The 11,614-nt window shown below is 38.0% G+C and overlaps 1 protein-coding gene across 1 annotated transcript in view; it reads left to right on the top strand.

The window, feature by feature from the left end:
* Positions 1-2,472: 2,472 nt before the first annotated feature.
* LOC133540381 (pituitary adenylate cyclase-activating polypeptide type I receptor-like) overlaps positions 2,473-11,614 on the top strand; it is a 56,097-nt gene continuing 46,955 nt past the window's right edge. The window contains exon 1 of the mRNA XM_061882919.1: positions 2,473-2,724. The gene's annotated coding sequence lies outside the window, so the exon portion shown is untranslated. The remainder of the gene's footprint in view (positions 2,725-11,614) is intronic.

Raw genomic sequence — 11,614 nt, 5'->3', positions numbered from 1 at the left:
ATGTACAGTAACAACAGCGGCAGATTTTACTGTGAAATAAACGACAACTCATTCACCAGAATTTTACTGTAAAAATAAAAGTGGTATCGTTTTTTTGCATTTACAGTAATGTACTGTAAAAACTTGTGGTAAAGACGAAAAAACAAAATGGCAGTCGCCAAGTATTTTCTGCAAAAATAAAAATGGTCCCGTTTTTTTTAATGTACAGTAACTGATTTTACTTTAAACAAAATAACAACAAAACCCTCTTAGGTCAGTTGTTAAAATAACAGCAGGAACAATTAAGAAGAAGAAATAATTATAAATTAAATATTTTCATAGCCCAGCGATGAGGTGGCGACTTGTCCAGGGTGTACACCGCCTTCCGCCCGATTGTAGCTGAGATAGGCACCAGCGCCCCCCGCAGCCCCAAAGGGAATAAGCGGTAGAAAATGGATGGATGGAAGGATTTTCATAGCCAAGGATCATAATATAACAATCACTAAATATGTTTTTTTTATTACAATTATGATAGAAGCTAAGCCAATCAGTGGCCACGATACTGAATACCTGTGATTGCTTTAGTCTCACCTAGTAGCCAATGCTACTGATATTTCTAGTTCACTCATCCATTTTTATGCTTGAAAATGCATAACATAGGTTAGAAATATGTAAATATGAGTATGAATACAATTAGATTTTGGAATGTTTCTCGACAAAACAGTTAACAAAAATGGATGGAAGGATGGACGTTCATCTTTCGCTTTTTTTGTTGCATTTTTGTTGCATTTGGCTTGATTGTAAAATATGAGGATTGAGAGGGGGTGTGATGTTCATATGTTCTCAGTAGGGAATGTAACGGTACGTGTATTTGTATTGAACCGTTTTGGTACGGGGGTTTCAGTTTGGTACGGGGGTGTACTGAGTGAGTTTCTAAGCTAAAGTCTTAACAAGCTGCTTTGCTTCTTCTGCCTCTGTCTCTGCACCCAGCATTGTCCCGCCCACACAACCATCTGATTGGTTACATATATAGCGGTAACAACCAATCAGCAGTGTGTATTCAGAGCGCATGTAGTCAGTGCTTCAGCGTCGAGCAGATAGGTGTTTAGCAGGTGAGCATAAGGCAGCGTAGTCTTCCCAGATGATAATAAACACCTCCCAGTCAACTACTACTAACATCACTATGAGCTTGTTGACATTCTAGAAACTTAAACTGGAGCTCAGCTCGATCACAGTTCTGGCTTGAGGTGAAGGCTAATTAGCTTTTAGCGCAACGTTAGCTCATTTTGCGGTGTGTGTGTGTGTGTGTGTGTGTGTGTGTGTTTTGAATGGCAGGGTCTCTGCTATCACATGTTGACAAAAATATAACATTTACATAATAAAAAATCAACTACAGGCTTCCCAAATGCTGTAATAAATTAAGCATGATTTGTTGACTTAAAACTGTTTAACGTTGCACTTTTTATATGTAGAAGAAAGGTTTTGTCATTTTATTTAATCAAAGCAACGACTTGAGGCAGTTTAATGTGGATTAACGTGGGCAGAATTATTATAATGTTCCCAATGTTAAAAGGATAAAGCCATTGTTTACAAATTTGGTAAATAAATAACCCAAAAAATTATATTTTGTTGTTTTCTTACTGTACTGAAATTGAACCAAACCGTGACCTCTAAACTGAGGTACGTACAGAACCAACATTGTTGTGTACCGTTACAGCCCTAGTTCTCAATATTCAGAGTTTTATCATTCATTGGAAAAATAAAAATTCCATTTTGTTTTTAAGGCGGTCTGTCACAACATTTTTAGCAATCAGTCAGACTTTAGTGTGAGGTTTTGTGTTAGTTTTCGTAAAAACAGATATACCGGCCCCCAGGCACATTTTGTTCTCTAAATTTGGACCCCTGAGTCAAAATAATTGCCCAGGCCTGCTGTAAACAGAGCGATGTCCCCATTAAGCCAGAACACACACACACACACACACACACACACACACACACACACACACACACACACACACACACACACACACACACACACACACACACACACACACACACACACACACACACAGGTTTAATGTATATACATACTGTATAGTTGCACGTTTTTGAATGTAAAATCAAACATTTTAAAATAATTCCATTCATGTTCTGTGGTATCTCATCTTATTATCTTCTTCTTTGTAGCAAATATGACATCCTACTGAATTTTTGCACATTTTGAAGAGAACTGTCTGAGATGGAAGGTTGCTGTCCAAGGTGCTGATATGGCTTCAAGACAAATAAACATGGAGATTGCAGCTCATGTCATCTACATCTCCTCCCTCATACGCCCACTACCTCTCCTCAAGCATCCTCCGCACGTCGCTCGCCCACAATTGGATTTCAGTTCCATGGTGTGTGTGTGTGTGTGTGTGTGTGTGTGTGTGTGGGGGGGGAGCGGGAGAGGGACACAGAGAGAGAGAGAGAGAGAGAGAGAGAGAGAGAGAGAGAGAGAGAGACTTGATGCTAAGCCAGCGTCAATCCTGTGTGTGCACTTTGAGGACAAACATTCAGCCAACACTGCAGCAGCAACAACATATTTCTTGGCTCTTTTCCCTTGGATGACATTTTTTTTCTTTTCAAATCTGATTTGTTTTTGGGAGTTTGGTGCTCAGGAGGTCTTTTCCCCGCAGGAAGACAAACCTTGCTGGTCATCATCGGCGTCCAGGGGAGCAGAGCGGGAGTTTTGTTGATGACAACATGGTGAGGAAATGAAGCTGTCCTGTTATTATTTTGCACGTCACGCGGGAGAAGCATGCAGATCATGGCGGGATGGTGCAGCATGTCTGATTGGAGGAAAGGGTGACCCCCTCCCCCCCCAGCATCGTTTGCCTATATTGTACATCAGTGACGTGCAGGGAACTAAACAGCAGGTGAGGCATACATACTTCTTCTTCTTCTTTTTTATTACTTCAATTGATGTGTGCGGCTCTAGTCATTGTTGATCTAGGTTGCACATTAGAGTCACAGGAACAAAAGGAAGTTATTCGCTTTCATAAAAACGTTATCATAATGATATTATGATATAATAAATAGGTCCAAAAAGTATTTGATAAAGTTGTTATTAAATACTTTTTGGTCCCATTTGCTTTTAACAAAATAAATCAAGTATTGTGAGTGTATATTAACTTTCTGTGTTTGTATGTGAAGCAGCAATAGTTATCCTCCATGAAAACATACTTAGTATGATCACATTCGTTTTGTCTTAAAGTCCAGTTTAGAGAAGTATTCCATCTTGGATACAGTATATAATCCTCCATATAGGCAAGTATTCCATCTTGGATACAGTATATAATCCTCCATATAGGCAAGTATTCCATCTTGGATACAGTATATAATCCTGCATATTGGCAAGTATTCCATCTTGGATACAGTATATAATCCTGCATATAGGCAAGTATTCCATCTTGGATACAGTATATAATCCTGCATATTGGCAAGTATTCCATCTTGGATACAGTATATAATCCTCCATATTGGCAAGTATTCCATCTTGGATACAGTATATAATCCTGCATATTGGCAAGTATTCCATCTTGGATACAGTATATAATCCTCCATATAGGCAAGTATTCCATCTTGGATACAGTATATAATCCTGCATATAGGCAAGTATTCCATCTTGGATACAGTATATAATCCTCCATATAGGCAAGTATTCCATCTTGGATACAGTATATAATCCTGCATATTGGCAAGTATTCCATCTTGGATACAGTATATAATCCTGCATATTGGCAAGTATTCCATCTTGGATACAGTATATAATCCTCCATGTTGGCACAAACATTCATTTCATTCCAAGAAATTAAACAATATTTTTGCATCTGACAAAAAACACCCACAAATACTGGCTTATTCTAATAAAAATGCCATCTTTGTTATAAATACAGTTTTAAAAAATGCTGGCTTGCGCTGCAGAGACCTGTGTCTGCTAGCTTGAGCGCCCCCACTTCTGTGTGTGGCCAGTCAGAGTACTGCTGAGGCATTCAACTGCAAGTTGACAATGTATCGCCCCCTACCTTGAGGCAGAGGTACATGCTGCCTCAAGACCTGCCTTTTCCACGTGGCAACAAGCATGCGTCTCCTCGCACGCACACGCCCAATACACACTGTGTGTAGCCGTGGAGGCACCGCCTGTGTCTGCCTCACTTCTCATCTGCTGCGTTGTTTTGATCAGGAAACATGGAATTTCCGCGATTTTGACCATGAAAATGATCAAAATATACAGGAACCACACCAAAATCACATAGAAAACATAAACCACAAGAAAAATATTACAACCTATTTTATTACTTTGTTTTGTAACATCTCATGGTTAAGCCACCTGGTGGCAGGTGAGGCACTGCCTCACTTGCCTCCCCTGCCAGCTCGTCACTGTTGTGCATATCACACACTTTCCAGTCTGTACCTCTTTAAGATCCTCATTTTCAAGTAGTTTTAATGTTTAAACGTGTTTATATTTTATAGTCAGTCCTGCTTTACTAATGCAAAGTGAGTTAACCTCTAAATATCACACTCGGTTGGTGTTTTCTTCCAGGACTTTATGTATCGGTATCAGTTGATATCGTAATCGGGAATTAAGAGTTGGACAATATTGGATATCGGGAAAAAAGCCATTATCGGACATCTCCAAAGAAAACACATTGAAATGAGAAGGGGTGTCCAAACTTTTGGCCAGTACTGTATTTGTTTTAGTTTTATTATTGAACATTTATAATTAGAAAAAGCTATGTAAATGTCCATTAGCCCAATTTTGAAAAGCCTTTTGGTAAACATATCAGTTACTTCATTCTGTGTTTGTGCTGGGTGGTGTGGAACCTCCTGTATCGACATGCGTGCCCCTTCAGTCTGTTTACCACAGCTGGACTTCAGTCGAGATGTAAAGTCCTCTCAAGGATGATCGGTTGGAACAAGATGTGCCTCAACTTGCTTTGGAGCTTCATGGGATTTCTTAGTTTTTTTCATTTTTAGCAAATGTGAAAAACTGTCTTTTTCCCGTTGTCGTTATAGGTTATTGTGGGTTCCAGGTTCGATCCCCGCTTCTGCCATCCCAGTCACTGCCGTTGTGTCCTTGGGCAAGACACTTTGCCCACCTGCTCCCAGTGCCACCCACACTGCTTGAAATGGAACTCACATATTGGCTTTCACTATGTAAAAGTGCTTTGAGTCACTTGAGAAAAGCGTTATACAAAATATAATTCACTTCACTATTTTAGTCATCTACAAAAGGCCAAGGATATTCAACAACATAATGAAGAGGGTAACAAGAACCCAAGGGTTCTGGGCGTCGAAATGTGGAAGTTTCATCAGAAAGTACATCTTCGGGTTCCTTTAGACTAAGTTTACTTAATTACAAAGTAAACACATCGACTTTCACACTGCACTGTCTATAAAGTCATTATTTTGCCCTGGCGTGTGCAGCTAGTTAACAGTATGAAGAAACAGAAGCTCCAGAAATGTTGCGGATAGATGTTCCTTATTTTGAGTTATTTTCCCTCCTCAGTTTTGTTTCTTTATTTCATTTTTTCATTTAGGATTATAAGACTGAAAATATTGACATAAAATAGCGTCCATTGTGTATTTCACAAAAATAATGTCCATTGTTTATTTTACATGAATAAAACAGAACAGAGTGTGTCAAACTCAGATTAGCTCGGGGGCCGCGTGGAGGAAAATCTGTGCACATGATGGCCGGACTATTCAAATCATGGCATTAAAACAAAAAAATGAAGACGACTTCAGATTGTTTTCTTTGTTGTTACTTTGGCCAAAATAGAACGAACAAATTCTGAAAATATTACAATAAAAATATAGAAAAAAAATATCGGCAGCGGTAAAGTTTAGATCCATGAAGGAAAGAAGAACTTGAATGACTAAATTTACATATGCATAAAAATGTGTTTTCTTTTGTATTATTTCTTTTATGAATTAAGTAACGTTTATGACAATCTTTTTACTAAATATATTTATACACAATATCTAATTGAGACACTAGTGATTTAGGGCTATATAAGTAAACGATTGATTGATTGATTGATTGAATGACATAGATTTTAACGATGAAGCTTACGCGTGTAGATTTCGACCATTGTTGCCGCTTGTCTGGACCAATGTGTCCGTCGCCTAAAATGTCCCCCAGGAAACAATGACTGGAGTACTTGCTTGGGGCAAAACATTCATAGTTTGTTTTCCTGTCGTCGTTTAAAGTCCGATTTTTGCAATTTATTTAGATTTTTTTTCCAGTGTTGATTGAGTAGTCTTCTTCTACTCACCCCACTGCTGCTTCATTGTGACACATATGCCTCGCTGTTGCCCCCTGTGGTGTGGAGAGAGTACTGCGTACATGACCAACCGTAGTTTTAATGCTTTCATCAAACCTATTTCAGTTATTTTTAGCAGACCAAATGAAAAGGTTTGGTGGGCCGAATGTTAATCAGTTGATTAGGTCTGTTTTAGACCAGAAGCTACTCGGAGCTAGCAGCTACACAACAGCTAAGCAAACAATAGCCCACAAGCTAGACATTCTGAAACAGCACATTTGTCAATATAAAAAGGTATCAAATATTTATAGTTACTTATTACTTACACAGACAAAATCTCCAAGGTAGAAACATATTAGAAAGTATCCAGTAACAAACGTGTCCGCGTCATTCAACTTACTGCATCATGACCTGAACTTAATCAATTATCCATCCATCCATTTTCTACCGCTTGCAGCTTTTGGTGTCACGGGGGTTGCTGGAACCTATTTCAGCTTCATTCGGGCGGAAGGCGGGTCACACACTGGACAAGTCGCCATCTCATCACTGGGCCAACACAGACAGACAAACAACATTCACACACTCGGGCCAATTTAGTGTTGCCTTAATGAATAATTGTGACCACTATTACCACTCCACTGCAACTTAAAGACGGCATAAGTCCACTCCAGACGGGGTTAATAGAAAATAGGTTAATGTGTTTTTTATACCTGCTTTGTTCTCAGTTTGACTAACTTCACCTGAACTTTTTTTAACATTCCATACAACAAAATAACAAAGAATGTATGATTAGTGCTGATATCATATTGGATCAATATCAGTATCGGTCAATACTTAACCTACTAATATTGGTATTGTATCGGAAGTGAAAAAGTTGTATCTGTGTTATGTGTTTAACACTTTAAATACATAGCACTTTAATTGTGTTGAATAAATATCACTTTAGATGTGTTAAATACACGACACTTTAAATGTGTTAAATAAATAACACTTTAAATGTGTTAAATACATAACACTTTAAATGTGTTAAATACATAACACTTTAAATGTGTTAAATACATAACACATTAGATGTGTTAAATAACACTTTAAATGTGTTAAATACACAACACTTTAAATGTGTTAAATACGTAACACTTTAGATGGGTTAAAACATAACACATTAGATGTGTTAAATAACACTTTAAATGTGTTAAATACATACGTTTGCAACCAAACAAAACAAAAACCCAGTAAAATTTGTGCCAAACAACACGGCCAAAACCATGCACATTTCTCATCAAATATGACCTTTCTGCTGGCTTCTCCGTCCCTCCAACTCTTACTCTGCTTTGCAGCCAAGCTTGGTCTTCTGGGACTGCCCGAGATCACCGTGATATCGCTAGAAAAACACAATCTCGACTTCAGCAAAACGTATAAATGGTTTAAAATGTATAGCAGTTTAAAAGCTGTTATTTAAGCTCACTGCTGTTTCAATGTTGCTATTCAACAACATGGTTCATACTGTAGTCTCTTTCAGTACTGTACATGTGCTTTTAGTACTGTACATGTGCTTTCAGTACTGTACATGTGCTTTCAGTACTGTACATGTGCTTTTAGTACTGTACATGTGCTTTTAGTACTGTACATGTGCTTTTAGTACTGTACATGTGCTTTTAGTACTGTACATGTGCGTTTAGTACTGTACATGTGCTTTTAGTACTGTACATGTGCTTTCAGTACTGTACATGTGCTTTCAGTACTGTACATGTGCTTTTAGTACTGTACATGTGCTTTTAGTACTGTACATGTGCTTTCAGTACTGTACATGTGCTTTTAGTACTGTACATGTGCTTTCAGTACTGTACATGTGCTTTCAGTACTGTACATGTGCTTTTAGTACTGTACATGTGCTTTTAGTACTGTACATGTGCTTTCAGTACTGTACATGTGCTTTTAGTACTGTACATGTGCTTTCAGTACTGTACATGTGCTTTCAGTTCTCTACATGTGCTTTTAGTACTGTACATGTGCGTTTAGTACTGTACATATGCTTTTAGTACTGTACATGTGCTTTCAGTACTGTACATGTGCTTTTAGTACTGTACATGTGCGTTTAGTACTGTACATGTGCTTTTAGTACTGTACATGTGCTTTCAGTACTGTACATGTGCTTTTAGTACTGTACATGTGCTTTCAGTACTGTACATGTACTTTTAGTACTGTACATGGGCTTTCAGTACTGTACATGTGCTTTCAGTACTGTACATGTGCTTTTAGTACTGTACATGTGCTTTTAGTACTGTACATGTGCTTTCAGTACTGTACATGTGCTTTCAGTTCTGTACATGTGCTTTTAGTACTGTACATGTGCTTTCAGTACTGTACATGTGCTTTCAGTTCTCTACATGTGCTTTCAGTACTGTACATGTGCTTTTAGTACTGTACATGTGCTTTTAGTACTGTACATGTGCTTTCAGTACTGTACATGTGCTTTTAGTACTGTACATGTGCTTTCAGTACTGTACATATGCTTTCAGTTCTCTACATGTGCTTTTAGTACTGTACATGTGCGTTTAGTACTGTACATATGCTTTTAGTACTGTACATGTGCTTTCAGTACTGTACATGTGCTTTTAGTACTGTACATGTGCGTTTAGTACTGTACATGTGCTTTTAGTACTGTACATGTGCTTTCAGTACTGTACATGTGCTTTTAGTACTGTACATGTGCTTTCAGTACTGTACATGTACTTTTAGTACTGTACATGGGCTTTCAGTACTGTACATGTGCTTTCAGTACTGTACATGTGCTTTTAGTACTGTACATGTGCTTTTAGTACTGTACATGTGCTTTCAGTACTGTACATGTGCTTTCAGTTCTGTACATGTGCTTTTAGTACTGTACATGTGCTTTCAGTACTGTACATGTGCTTTTAGTACTGTACATGTGCTTTTAGTACTGTACATGTGCTTTTAGTACTGTATATGTGCTTTTAGTACTGTACATGTGCTTTCAGTACTGTACATGTGCTTTTAGTACTGTACATGTGCTTTTTGTACTGTACATGTGCTTTTAGTACTGTACATGTGCTTTCAGTACTGTACATGTACTTTTAGTACTGTACATGTGCTTTTAGTACTGTACATGTGCTTTTAGTACTGTATATGTGCTTTTAGTACTGTACATGTGCTTTCAGTACTGTACATGTGCTTTTTGTACTGTACATGTGCTTTTAGTACTGTACATGTGCTTTCAGTACTGTACATGTACTTTTAGTACTGTACATGTGCTTTTAGTACTGTACATGTGCTTTTAGTACTGTATATGTGCTTTTAGTACTGTACATGTGCTTTCAGTACTGTACATGTGCTTTTTGTACTGTACATGTGCTTTTAGTACTGTACATGTGCTTTCAGTACTGTACATGTACTTTTAGTACTGTACATGGGCTTTCAGTACTGTACATGTGCTTTTAGTTTTGTACATGTGCTTTTAGTACTGTACATGTGTTTTTAGTACTGTACATGTACTTTTAGTACTGTACATGTGCTTTTTGTACTGTACATGTGCTTTGTGTACTGTACATGTACTTTTAGTACTGTACATGTGCTTTTAGTTTTGTACATGTGCTTTCAGTACTGTACATGTGCTTTTAGTACTGTACATGTACGTTTAGTACTGTACATGTGCTTTCAGTACTGTACATGTGCTTTTAGTACTGTACATGTGCGTTTAGTACTGTACATGTGCTTTCAGTACTGTACATGTGCTTTTAGTACTGCACATGTGCTTTTAGTACTGTACATGTGCTTTTAGTACTGTACATGTGCTTTCAGTACTGTACATGTGCTTTCAGTACTGCACATGTGCTTTTAGTACTGTACATGTTCTTTCAGTACTGTACATGTGCTTTCAGTACTGTACATGTGCTTTTAGTACTGTACATGTGCTTTTAGTACTGCACATGTGCTTTTAGTACTGTACATGTGCTTTTAGTACTGTACATGTGCTTTCAGTACTGTACATGTGCTTTCAGTACTGTACATGTGCTTTTAGTACTGCACATGTGCTTTTAGTACTGTACATGTTCTTTCAGTACTGTACATGTGCTTTCAGTACTGTACATGTGCTTTTAGTACTGTACATGTGCTTTTAGTACTGTACATGTGCTTTTAGTACTGTACATGTGCTTTCAGTACTGTACATGTGCTTTCAGTACTGTACATGTGCTTTTAGTACTGCACATGTGCTTTTAGTACTGTACATGTTCTTTCAGTACTGTACATGTTCTTTCAGTACTGTACATGTTCTTTCAGTACTGTACATGTTCTTTCAGTACTGTACATGTGCTTTTAGTACTGCACATGTGCTTTTAGTACTGTACATGTTCTTTCAGTACTGTACATGTGCTTTCAGTACTGTACATGTGCTTTTAGTACTGTACATGTGCTTTTAGTACTGTACATGTGCTTTGCATAAACATGTCCTGGGTCTGTAAGCAGCAGCTCCTCTTCTTACTTCACTTCCACCTCAAATGGCAAAAACGGAGCATAACGAGGACAAAAAAAGGGATGTGATGCGTTTCATTCGCCTCCACTTTTCTTTCATAAGCTCCTCCTATTCCATCCCAAAATAGTCTCCCGACAATGTCATCATGTGTGTAAGGCTTCATTCCTCCCCTCATCCTCCGACTCCATTTGGAGCTCAAGCATCCACCGGGAATGGTTCTGATCTCACTTTGGAGTCCCAACTTTGCCTTTCAACCTTTGTGAGGAAGGCGTGTCAGAAATGTGGATCAGTGATGAAATGATGATGATGGCCTCAATGACTCATCAACTAACTGCCACCAAACTTCCCCCAGCAAATAATATATTTGTGACGAGAGGAGATCACCTGTCTGGAAACTGTGATGGGATGAAGGTGACCTGAAAATACTAGCAAAAAATGTAGAATGACAAAAAAAAAAATTGAATTTTAGGGAATTGTACAATTATCATTTTGAATGTCAAAAAAGGAAGATGACAATTACCGTATTTTCTGGACCACAGGGGAGGTAGGTCTTTATTGTCATTGCAACAACTACGACAAAACTACACCAGATTCTGAGGCACACTGCCTATGAGCAAGTCTAGTCAGGTCTATTTTCATACAAAAGGCGCACCATGAATTGATGAAGGTGGACCCCGACTTAAACAAGTTGAAAACTTATTGGGGTGTTACCATTTAGTGGTCAATTGTACGGAATATGTACTGTACTGTGCAATCTACTAATAAAATATGTACTGAACTGTGCAATCTAATAATAAAATATGTACTGAACTGTGCAATCTAATAATAAAATATGTAC

The sequence above is a fragment of the Nerophis ophidion genome, linkage group LG22 (assembly GCF_033978795.1).
Source record: "Nerophis ophidion isolate RoL-2023_Sa linkage group LG22, RoL_Noph_v1.0, whole genome shotgun sequence".
In the NCBI taxonomy this organism is placed as follows: domain Eukaryota; kingdom Metazoa; phylum Chordata; class Actinopteri; order Syngnathiformes; family Syngnathidae; genus Nerophis; species Nerophis ophidion.
This window is presented reverse-complemented; position numbering and strand designations above follow the sequence as displayed.